Raw genomic sequence first — 13087 nt, forward strand, 5'->3', positions numbered from 1 at the left:
TAGTCAGAGAAATTAGGCAAGAGATAAAAATAAAAGGCATTCCAATTGGAGAATAGGAAGTTAAATTTTTCCTGCTTGCTGATGGCATAACCCTATATATTGAAAACTCTAAGTACTGCACTAAAAAGCTGTTAGAATTAATAAATGAATTCCATAAAATTATGTTACAATGTCAACAAACAAAAATTAGTTGAATTTGTGTACAATAGCTAATCATCTGAAATGAGAATAAAGCAATCCCATTTACAGTAACTACAAAAAATACCTATGAGAAAACATGACCAAGGAGGTATAAGAAAAATGTAGAAGTTACAATTAAATAAAAAGATATTCTATGCTCATGGATTTAAAAAAAAATATTATTTAAAAGTCCATACTGCACAAAGCAATTTATAGTTTCAATGGAATCCCTATAAAAATACCAATGACATTCTTCATGGAAATAGAAAAAATATTCTAAAATTTATCTGAAACTAAAAAAGACCCCAAATAGTCAAAGCAATCTTGAGTACAAAAAAAAAAAAAAAAAGCTAAAGTCATCACACTACCTGATTTCAAAGTATACTACAAAGGTATAATAACAAAAACAGCCTGGTACTGGCATAAAGATAGATACATACACTAATGGAACAAAAGAGAACCCAAATATAAATCCAGGCATTTACAGCCAACTGATTATTAATAAAGTTACCAAGAACATGCAATGGGGAAAGGACAGTCTTTTTCATAAGTTGTGTTAGGAAAACTAGATATCCACATGCAGAAACATTATTATTAGTTTTGGTCTTACATTTAAGTATTTAATCTATTTGGAGTTAATTTTAGTGTATGACGAAGATAAGGGTCTAATTTCTTTTCTCTGCCTTATTTGTTGAGACATAATTTATATTGAGTAAAAGTCAATATGTCTCAACAAATATATAGCATATAATTCTATGAATTTTAAAAATGCATATAATAGTGTACCACAAACAAAGTAGGGTATAGAATAATTTTAGGATATAGAAAAATTTTGCTGAGGTGAACAAGTCCATGTTGTCCCTTTGTAGTGAAGAAAATCAGAATATTTTATTCTAAAATATATGTTTTTGACATTTTCTGATGTGGCTCTTCAGAGAGCCAGCAAACCCAAGTAGCCCAGCAAAGCTGTCTTTTGTGGAGAAAATTTGCATTTGCATTGATGCAGCCAGGCTTTCTCTGAGGGATTTCCTCGTCCAGGTTTAGGAAAGATTAACTGAGAACCTGACATCTTTAAAGTTCTGAAAGAAACATTTACCATTATTCTCTCTGTGAGTTGCCATCTGTGAGGTTTCATTTCCAGAACAAGATCAGCTTTAATAACCAAGCTTCCCCTTTCCCTCTCCCATATCCTGTCTTGTCACTATAGCCAAATTTTCCACCATAACCCGGTTTTGGCCATGATCATGTTACCGGAAAGCGTGGAGTCCTCAGTTCTTGTCTTCTTGGAAGAAAGAATTCAGCCAAAAGACAATTTAGCAAAGTCAGCAGAGTTTATTGAAGGAAAATGAAGTAGCCTCCACGAGAGGAGATGGCTGGATGGGCTGGAAAGAGCCCTGAGAGTTCTGTGTTGCAGTTTTTATTATGTTGGACTTTTCTTTAAGTTCCTTCTTCTATCTTAAGTCTCCACTTTTGTCTTTATCTAGCTTCCCACTTCTGTCTTCAGTCTCTACTTTGTCTCCACCTAATCCCTGCCCAGGTTTGTGAGATTCTCCCTTACTGTCAGTTAATGCACATTCAAAGGGCCCTGAGATCAATACAAATCCCACCCAAAGGCAGCACTCTCATTACTGCCTCCTCAGGAAGATCATATATTGGTCAAATCTGTACTTATTATACTTACATATTTCTTAGGAATGTCCCTTTTCCCCTACTTATCATCATGGAGATAGCTACATTATGACAATTAAACCACAGAATAAGTGATTACAGGGTGTCTTAAGGGATGTTTCTAGGCATTTCTTTCCACATAGGTATTGTCCCTCCTCCTTGCCTGTATTTAGCATGCATGTTTCAGGTGGTCTCTAGGGCATGAGATTTTCCAGAGCTTTCTTTCCCAGGGGCTCCCTTTCCTGTACCTAACTATCTGCCTACTACTCTCTGAGTCCTCATTCTATCTGTAACCTTAATTCTGCATTCCATTGTGGTGTTGGAGTAATCACTCTGTAATTCTCCCCCATGTATACATTAACACATTTATATGCCTTTTCTCCAATTAATCTGCCTTCACTCAGCAGATTTTTTCATGAAATATCAGAGAGTGAAGCGAAAGTTTTCCTATAGCTCCTATAGTAGTCAACTCATCCTGCTACCCTCCACTTCCCCCACCTGCCTCTGAAAACCACAGATCTGCTCTCCATTTCTATATTTTGTCTTTTAAAAAACATTATAATGTTATCATATGGCATGTTGCCTTTTAAGTCCTAATTTTTCACCCTTATTAGGGAGTTTGAGAGTTATCATATTATATGTATAATTATTTTTTTCTTTTTATTACTGAGTATCATTCCATCATGTAAAGTTACCCCTGTTTGTTTATACATTCACCAGTTGAAACAATTTTTGTTGTTTCCACTTAGGGGTGGTAATGAATAAAGCTGCTCTAAGTATTCATATAGAGGTTTTTGTATGGACATAAGTATTGACTTGTATGAATTGTCCAAATAACTGGGAATTTGCCCAAGTGAACCACTTGTGAAATTATATTCACATAAGTGAATCTAACTTTTCCACCAAGAAAATTAGAATGTTTCTGTTGCTCTATGTCCTTACAAGTTTGAATTCATTTTTTTCTTATTCTTTGTTTTGTTATGCTTTGCTTTAGTCCTTTCAATGAGTTTATAACACTATCTCAATGTCATTTAATTCACATTTTCCTAATGACTAATGGCATTGAACATCTTTCATGTGGTAATTTGCTATCCACATATGTTGTTTGGCCATGTCTGTCCAAATTTTGCCCACTTTTTATTGGCTTATTATTATTGAATGTTGAGAGTACTTTATATGTTCTGTTGATAGTGTCTTTTTTTCTTTTTCTTTGAGACGGAGTCTTGCTCTGTCATCCAGGCTGGAGTACAACCTCCACCTGTTGGGTTCAAGGAATCCTCCTGCTTCATCCTCCCAAGCAGCTGCAATTACAGGCATCCGCCACCACGCCTGGATAATTTCTATATTTGTAGTAGAGATGGGGTTTTGCCATGTTGGCCAGGTTGGTCTCGAGCTCCTGACCTCAAGCAATCCACTCACCCTGGCCTCCCAAAGTGCTGGGATTCCAGGTGTGAGCCAACGTGCCCAGCCCTTCTATAAGTGTCTTTTCAAGGCCAGAAGTTTTAATGTTGATCAAGTACAATTTATCATGTTTTCTTTAATTGGTCATGCTTTTACTGTTAGAGCTAAGAAAAATTAGCTTAACCCAGGGACTTAAACATTTTTTCCTGTGTTTATTTGTCTAGTTGTTTTATAAGTAGGGTTCATTTTCTCTTCTTAATTTTTTTAATTGACACACAATAATTGTACATATTTATGGGGCATATAGTGATTTATTTATACATGTAATTTATAGTGATCAGATCCGGGTAGTTAACATATACATCATCTCAAACATTTATCATTTCCTTGTATTGGGAGCATTCAAAATCCTCCTTCTAACTATTTTAAACCACATGTGTTATTGTTAACTATAGTCATCCTGAGGTGCTATAGAAGTCTAGAATTTGTTCCTCCTATCTAGCATAATTTTGTATCTTTTAACAAGTCTTGCCTTATCCTCCTCTTCTCCTGACCTTTCCCAGACCCTAGTATCCTCTGTTCTACTTTTTACTTAAATGAGATTACATTTTATTAGCTACCACATGTAAGTGAGATAAAAACTCTCAATGAATTAATAATGGAAAGAAAGTGTCTCAAAACAATAAAGGCTGCACATGACAAATTCACAGCTAACACTGTATTAAATGGAGAAAAGCTGAAAGCTTTTCGTTTAAGAACTGGAACAAGACAAAGATACCTACTATCACCACTCTTATTCAACATAGCATTGGAAGTCCTGGCGATTAGGCAAGAGAAAGAAATAAAGGGCATCCAAATCAGAAAGTCAGAAGACAAATATTCCGTTTGCAGATGGTTTGATCTTATATATTAAAAAGCCCAATGACTTTACCAAAACAAGTCCTAGAACTTATAAACAAATTTAGCAAACTTGTCAGATACAAAATAAGCATACAAAAATAAGTAGCATTTCTATACATAAATAATCATCCAGATGAAAAGAAATCAATAAGGCAATTCCATTTATAATAGCTGCAAAAAAAAACAAAAAAAAAAAAAACAAAAAAAAAAACCCTTAAGAATAAATTTAACCAAGGAAGTGAAAGACCTTTACAAGGAAAATTATAAAATGATTTTTTAATGATTTATAAAATGATTTTCTTTCACTGATGAAAGAAATTGAAGGGGATGTAAACAAATAAAAATACCTCCCATGCTGATGGAACAGAAGTATCAATACCATTAAAATAACCATACTACCCCAAACGATCTACAGATTCAATGCAATATCTACCAAAATACCAATGATGTTCTTCCCAGAAATAGTAAAGAAAAAAAATCCTAAAATATCTGTTGGACCACAAAAGACCCTGAAAAACCAAAGCAACCTTGAACAAAAAGAACAAAGCAGGAGGCATTACACTACCAGACCTTAAAATATGCTACAAAACTATAGTAACCAAAACAGCATGGTACTGGCATAAAAACCAGGCTCATAGACCATTAGAACAGAATAGAGAGCCCATAAATTAATCCACATATCTATAGGCAACTGATTTTTGATAAAGCCACCAAGAACATTCAATAGGGAAGGATAGACTCTTCAATAAATAATGATAGCACTCCTTTTAAGGTAACTTTTGGCGATGGTAGGAGGCATGGGTTGACTCTTTTTTTGAAAATATATGATATATAATTGTTCCAGCAGTTTTTGTTGTATATACAAAACTTTTTGTTGGTTAATTGCTTGTGCATCTTTGGCAATACATCTATGCATGGGTTTATTTCTTGAGTTCATTTTCTGTTTTATTGATATATGTGTCAATTCTTTTGTCAATACCACACTGTCTTAATAAAAGTACCTTTATATTGTCTTAAGTCAAGTAGTAGGAGCCCTCAAACTTTCTTTTCATTTAAAAAAAAAAAAATTCTTTTGACCATTCTGCTTCTTCTACCCTTCCATATAACTTTTGAATCCAATTTGATTTTAACTTTAAAAAATATACTACTGGGAATTTGTTTGTGATTTCATAGAATCTACTAAAATCACTTTAGGAAGAAATGATATCTTAATAATATTCAGTTTTTCTTTCTATGAACATGATATATCTCTTTATGTAACTTTTATGTTTTTGTTTTATAGATTTCACCATAAAATATGTGTACATATTTTGTTAAACTTGTATTTAAGTATTTTGTTTTTATTTTTTGGTGTTAGTTTAAGAGTACTTTCTAACATTTTTAATTTCTGGTTTTAATATAGTACAAAAATACAATAGATTTGTATATGCTGACCATGTATCCTGAAACCTGGCTAAAGATACGTATTAGTTCTGATAACTCTTTTGTAGATTTTTAACAATTCTCTAAGTAGAGAATCATGCTTTTTGTTAAATAAGGCAGTTTTATTTTTGCCATTTCTGTCTGGATGGCTTGTATGTATGCATGTATTTAGACTTATTGAACTAGATAGGACTTCCAGTACAATGTTGGAGTGGTGCAAATGGTCATCCTTGTGTTGTTTATAATCATAGTGAATAAGCATTCCATCTTTGGCCATTTAGTGTGATGTCAGTTGCATGTTTTTGTAGATACTCTTTATAATCTTAAAATGTTTCCTTCTATCTTGTTTGCTCAGATTTTACCACAAATGAATATTGAACTCTTATCAAATGTTTTCTCTAAAACAACTGTGTTGATGACATGGTTTTATATGTTTGATTTGTTTACATGTGATTTGTATTACTTGATTTTTAAACAACTTTATTGAGGTATATTTTCCAAATCACAAAATTTACTTATTTTAAGTGTACAATTCGATGATTTTAAGTAACTTTACTACATGGTACAAAATCAGCTTTAGAACAATTTCATCTTTCAATAAGTTTTATTGAAAGATCATTATACAACATTATAAAGCGTGCCCTTTATAATGAATCCTTATTCCATTTCTCAGCCCCAGACAAGCACTAAATTACTTTCTGTCTCTATAAATGTGACCTTTCTGGATATTTTATACAAATGGAGTCACACAGTATGTGGTCCTCTGTGTATGGATTCTTTCACTTACCATGATGCTTCCAAGAATCATCCATGTTTTAGTTATAAATGAATACCATTCTTTTTCATGGCTGAATAATCTTCAATTGTATGGATAAACTCTAATGTGTCCATCCATTCCTTATGGTAGACATATGTATTCTTTTTACTTTTTGGAAATTATGAATACTGCTGTTATGAACATTGCTATACAAGTTTTTGCGTGAATATATGTTTTTATTTTGTGGGGTTATACACATAGGAGTAAAATTACTGAGTCAAATGTTGATTCTATTTAAATTTTTGAGGAACTGTCAAATTATTTTCTACCAGGTATGTAAACTCTACATTCTCACCAGAAATATATAATGTTGAAATTTTGCCAACATTTGTTATTGTCCCTTTCTTTGATTATAAATATTCTATTGTGTGTAAAGTAGTATCTCATTATGGGTTGTTGAATTCACATTTCTCAAACAATTAATAACATTGTCTTTTCATGTCTTTTTGGTCTTTTGTGTATCTTTTTTAAGGAAATAGATATTCAAATCTTTTGTTCCTTTTATAGTTGAAATACTGTTTTATTGTTGAGTTATAAGCATTTGTATATATTCTTGAACTAGACTTTTATTAAGTGTATGTTTTGACAATTTGTTCCCTCAGTCTGTCAATCATCTTTTGAGTTTCTTTATAGTGTTCTTTGAAGTATGAAAGTATTCAATTTGATGAAGTAAAATTTATTGATTTTTACTTTGGCTGCTTGTGCTTTAAGTGTCATATTAAAAAACCTAAAAAACTGTTGTCTAATCCAAGCTTACGAAGATTTACATCTATGGTTTGTTCTCACAGCTGTATAGTTTTAAGACTTATATTAGTGTTTTGATACATTTTTTGCTTAAATTTTGTATATGACAGGAAGCCCCAGGACCATTTGTTGAAAAAGATCATCCCCTTCTCCTATTAAATTTCTGTAAATTAATTGACTATAAATATGAGGGTTTATTTCTGAAAGCATGAATCCAGTATAGCTTTCTCTCTTACCCTTATTTTTACTATTATTGTCATAAAAGTTATATTTCTATACATTTTGAGCCCATCAATGAAGTTTTATATTTGTGACTTTTAGGTATTTGTCTTAATTTAGACAGAAGAAGAGAATTATGAACAAAAATATATTTATTCTGCCTTTTACATTTAACTATGTATGTACCTTTAGTAGTGTTTTTATAAAATGTATTCATGTGGATGTAAGTGATAGCCTGTGTCCTTTTATTTCAGCTTGAAGCAGTCACTTTATTATTTCTTATAGTGCAAGTCTGCTAGGAATGAATAATCTCAGATTTTCTTTTTGTCTTCATTTCTCTTTCATTTTTGAAGTGTAACTTTACTGGATGGAATTCTTGTTTCACAGTCTTTTTTTTCTTTCAGGACTTTTCTATGTCACATCTGACTATGTTTAGATATTATATTTATTGATGTAGATCTGTGTTAGTTTATTCTAGTCGGAGTTCACTGAGCTTCCTGGCTGTGCGAAGCAATGTATTTCATGAAATTCGAGAAGTTTTCAGTAATTATTTATTCATCTGTTTTTTCCTGTTATCTATGTTCCTTGTAGAATTCCCACTTGATGTTGTCCTGCATTTCTCTGAGGTTCATTTATTTTTTTTCTTCATTTATTATACGTTTAATTCCTCAGACTACATTATTTCAATTGATGTATTTTTAGGTTGAGAAATTCTTTCGTCTTCCAAGTTGATTCTGATGTTGAACCCTTCTAGTGAATTTTTCTTTTCAGTTATTGTTATTGTTAAGTACAGGATTTCTATTTTTTTCTTTTTATAATTTCTATATTTTTATTGATAGTCTATATTTGATGAGAAATGTTCTAATACATTCTTTTAATTCTTTATTTTCTTTTCTTTCCTTTTTTCTTTCTTTTTTTTTTTTTTTTTTTGAGATGGAGTCTTGCTCTGTTGCTAGGCTGGAGTGCAGTGGCGGAATCTCGGCTCACTGCAACCTCCACCTCCCAGGTTCAAGCGATTCTCCTGCCTCAGTCTCCCAAGTAGCTGGGACTACAGGAATACACCACCAGGCCCAGCTAGTTTTTCTATTTTTAGTAGAGACCGGGTTTCACCATGTTGGCCAGATGGTCTCAATCTCTTGACCTTGTGATCCACCTGCCTCAGCCTCCCAAAGTGCTGGGATTACAGGCGTGAGCCTCCATGCCTGGCCCCTTTATTTCTTTAGAAATGTTTTCCTTCAGTTCTTTGAACATCTTTTTAATAGTTGATTTAAAAACATTGTCTGTTAAATTTGACATCTGGGCCCTATCATAGGCCGTTTGTGTTGCCTTTTTTTTTAATTATGTGTATGTATGGGCCATACTTTTCTGCTTCTTTGCATGTCTTGTAATTTTCTTTCAAAAATGCACATTTAAAAAATATAAAGGTGATATCATCTGTCATTTATGTAATCTGTCATATTACTCCCATTCCTAGAGTGTGTTGTTGCTGTTGCTTTTTACTATTGGTTTGTTGACATTATTGTTGATGATTGCTGGTTTAGTAAACTTTCTGGACTAATTTTGCAACTTCTGTATTCCCTGTAAGGTGTAATCACTGTAGTAGTTTCTCAGCTAAATTAGAAGACAACTAATAATTAGAGATTTCCTTAAATGCCTTAGTCAAATAAATTTTTGGGGGGCATTTTGGCATACTTTCGACACTCGACCTGTTGAAAACTTGTCTTAGCATTCATTTTCTGCTTATACATGGGCCTCAGTTTCAGCCAGAGGTGAGTCACTAGGGCCCTCTCATGCGTTTCCCAAGCAGGTGAACAGTGCAGAACATGCATGTTGTCCTAGATCCCAAAGAATATGTCACAGTTTCTCAAAGTTTCCTGTGAGCATCTCGCTCCTCAGATCTTTTGTTTAGATTTTTGGCTGAAATCATTTTTGTCCAAATTGCTGTCATAGCCTTAAACTTGTAAATATTTATCAATTACAGTTGATTGTTTTCGACAAACACCATAGATACAGGGATTTTTCCCACTGAGCTAGATCTGAGTCATGTCAAATAAAGAGAACACTCTTTGTTAGAGTCTTTCCAGAGGGCCACAAGACATGTCAAATAGTGACGATTCTCTGGGGATGAAAATTTGTAGAAGCTCAGCTACCCCTCCAGTAGCTCTAAGGCTGCTGTCTCTCCTAGCTTCCATTGTGGAAAACTGCTGGCTTTGAAAGATACTGTGGAATTGCAGAGGTGTTGCAAGGTGGTAAATTAAAATATCACATAACTTGTTGCTACTACTAAGAGTGGCAAATATTTGTTTGACATTCTCCAAACTGTTGCAAGCATTTATTTAATTTCAAGAGTTTTGAAAAAGTTAGCTTTCCTAATTTTGCTAGTAATTTCATTACTTTTATGGAATAGTAGATTTACAGAGTTGTTGCATCATTCAGAAAGTTACTCTGAATTGGATGATCTTTGGAAGTTGAACTAGCCTTTCATTCCAGGTGTAAAACTCACTTGGTCTTGAGTTATTATTTTTTATACATTATTGGATTTGATTTAATTATATATTTTTAAGCATCCATGTTCATGAAAGATATTTATTTGTGATGTTCTTTTATTTTAATGCCTTTGACTTTGCTATAAGGGTAATGTTGGGCCCATGATATTAGTTGCAAAACTTTTTCTTCTGTTTTGATGGAGAGTATTTTTTTTTGTAGAGTTGATATTAATATTCTTTCTTTCTTCAACGATAGGAAAGTAATAACAAACAACCACATAGAGATGGGAAGTTTGAACTAGGCCAAAGCTGATGGTGTAAGTGGATTTCATATAATTATTTAGGCCTAAACTTGGATGCTGAAGTAGCAACTATATCAAACAAATTTATGACAGGTTATAATTGGGTCTTTTTCTAAAAACATTTCAGCCTACCAATATTTTTAGTTGATGTCTTTTTACCACAATTTGATAAGTGTTTTTCATAAAAGAACAGAGAGTAAATAATTCACACTTTGCAGGCCTTACGGCCTCTTTCTCAAGTACCCAACGCTGCTGTTGTTACATGGAAGCAGTCACAGAAATAGGTAAAAATATGGTTATGGATGTGTTCTAATCAAACTTTATTTACAATAATAGATGGCAAGGCAGATTCATCCTGTTGGAATGCAGTTTGCCGGTGCCTGATTTAGACTTTCACAATTAATGTCATTATTGATGTGGTTGGCATTAAGTTACAGGATACTAATTGTTTTCTCTTCATTTCATTGATTCTATATTTATTTTACCCAGTTTTTCCGTGTCTTTTTGGGTTAATTGTTTTTATTATTCCGTGTTATGAGAATAATAGTGATTCGTTACTTATACTACCTTTTTATTTTTAAGGAGTTATTGTGATGTTTATAATATGCATCTTCAATTAATTAAGACTACTTTCAAAACATATTATACTGCCTTAAATAAAGTATATGAATCTTAGACTAGTATACTTCCAATTTTTCTCTTTCATATTTTGTGCTATTATTGTCTTAAATTTCATGTTTATGTAGGCCATGAACTCACTAAATGTTGCTAGTATTTTCATTAGATTATTAATTACCTACTTAAGGTATTTCTGAACTTTTTAGAGCTGTGCATTAAATATTGTCACTAATTTTGGAAAAATGTTGGCCGGCATATTTTACTATTTCTTTCAGCCCAAACTCTCACTTCTACTCATGAATTCCAATTATATGTGCTAAAATACTTGCAATCGTTCTGCCGTTCTTGAATGCTTTGTTCTCTCTTTATATTTCGATGATGGTTATTTCTATCTATCAGTGTGATGGTTAATATTGAGTGTCAGTTTGATTGGATTGAAGGATGCAAAATATTGTTCCTGGGTGTGTCTGTGAGGTGTTGCCAAAGGAGATTAACATTTGAGTCAGTGGACTGGGAGAGGTAGACTCATCCTCAATCTGGGTGGGCACCATCTAATCAGCTGCCAGCTCAGCTAGAATCAAGCAGGCAGAAGGAAGTGTAATGAGCAGACTTGCTGAGGCGTTTAGTCTTCATCTTTCTCCCATGCTGTATGCTTCCTGCCCTCGAAGGTCAGACTTCAAGTTCAGCTTTTGGATACTTGGACTTACACTAGTGGTTTATCAGGGGCTCTCAGGCCTTCAGCAATGGACTGAAGGTTGCACTGTCGCCTTGCCTACTTTTGAGGTTTTGGGACTTGGATTGGCTTCCTTGCTCCTCAGCTTGCAGATGGCCTATTGTGGAACTTCACCTTGTGATCATGTGAGTCAATATTCCTTAATAAACTTCCCGTTATATATACATCTATCCTATTAGTTCTGCTCCTCTAGATAATCCTAATACAACCAGTACTCAAATCTGTGGATTCTGTTCTTTTCAAGTATACTGAGGAGCCCATTGATGACATTCTTTGTCTTTGTTACCATAATTTTATTTAGAATGTGTCCATCTTATTATTTCTTACCAGTTCCCACTAAAACGCCATATTGAAATTTCTCTGCTAAAATGTTCTATCTTTTCATACATGTTGCCCACCTTTTTTACTAGAGCTTTGGACGTACTAATCGCTATGGTTTAAATATGTTGCTCTTTTCTAGTGAGTCCCTGAGAAAGAAAAAAATAAATGCGTGCTCAATTCAAAATTCACATTGAAGCTTTATTCCCATTGTGGTGGTACTGAGATGTGGGTTCTTTTTGGAAAATGTTTATATCATGACGGATCCACCCTCATACATATATTAGTGCCTTATAAAAGGACTACGGAGAACTAGCTTAGGTCCCTTTACCCTTTCAGTCCCTATTGCCATGTAGAAACATAGTGTTCCTCACTTCTCGAAGATGCAGCAACAAGGCACCATCCTAGAAGGAGAGGCGCTTCACCAGATACCAAGAGTTTTGGTCCCTTGATCTTGAATTTCTTAGTCTCCAGAACTGTCAAAGATAAATTTCTGTTGTTTGTAAATTACCCAGTCTTACATATTTTTATAGTAGCACAAATGGACTAAGACACTAATCTAAGTTATATTAAATTACCTGCCTGATATTGTCACCATCTGGATCATCACTCTATCATCTTTTCTTTATTACTTTGTAACACGACAGTATTGTTAATACTGTTTTGAAAATGAGTGTCACAATCGTTATTTATTGAGTGCTAGGTATACTGTGTACCATATTATGGCAGTAAATAGTATATATTCATGGAAATGAGTATGTGTCTTCTTTTATTAATAATAGTCTACTAGGTTTTGTGTGTGTGTGGTGGAATGGTTGAGTCAATCAAATTAGGAGCTGAGCTAGGTTTGGGTTTTATTGTGATTGTGGTTGCCATAAGTATACATCCAGTTTTAAATATTGATATGGTTTGATTGTGTCCCCACTCAAATCTCATCTTGAATTATAGCTCCCACAGTTCCCACGTGTTGTGGGAGCGACCCAATGGGAGGTAATTGAATCACGGGGGCGGATCTTTCTCATTCTGTTCTCGTGATAATGAATAAGTCTCATGAGATCTGATGGTTTTATAAAGGGGAGTTTCCCTACACATGCTCTCTTTCCTGCTGCCATGTAAGATGTCTCTTGCTTCCCCTTTGCCTTCTGCCATGATCGTGACGCCTCCCCAGCCATATGGAACTCTGATTAAATTAAACCTCTTTCCTTTATTAACTACCCAGTCTCAGATGTGTCTTTATTAGCACCGTGAGAACAGACTGATACAAGTATCTTTTGTATTA

The sequence above is a fragment of the Papio anubis genome, chromosome X (genome assembly GCF_008728515.1).
Source record: "Papio anubis isolate 15944 chromosome X, Panubis1.0, whole genome shotgun sequence".
Lineage (NCBI taxonomy): Eukaryota > Metazoa > Chordata > Mammalia > Primates > Cercopithecidae > Papio > Papio anubis.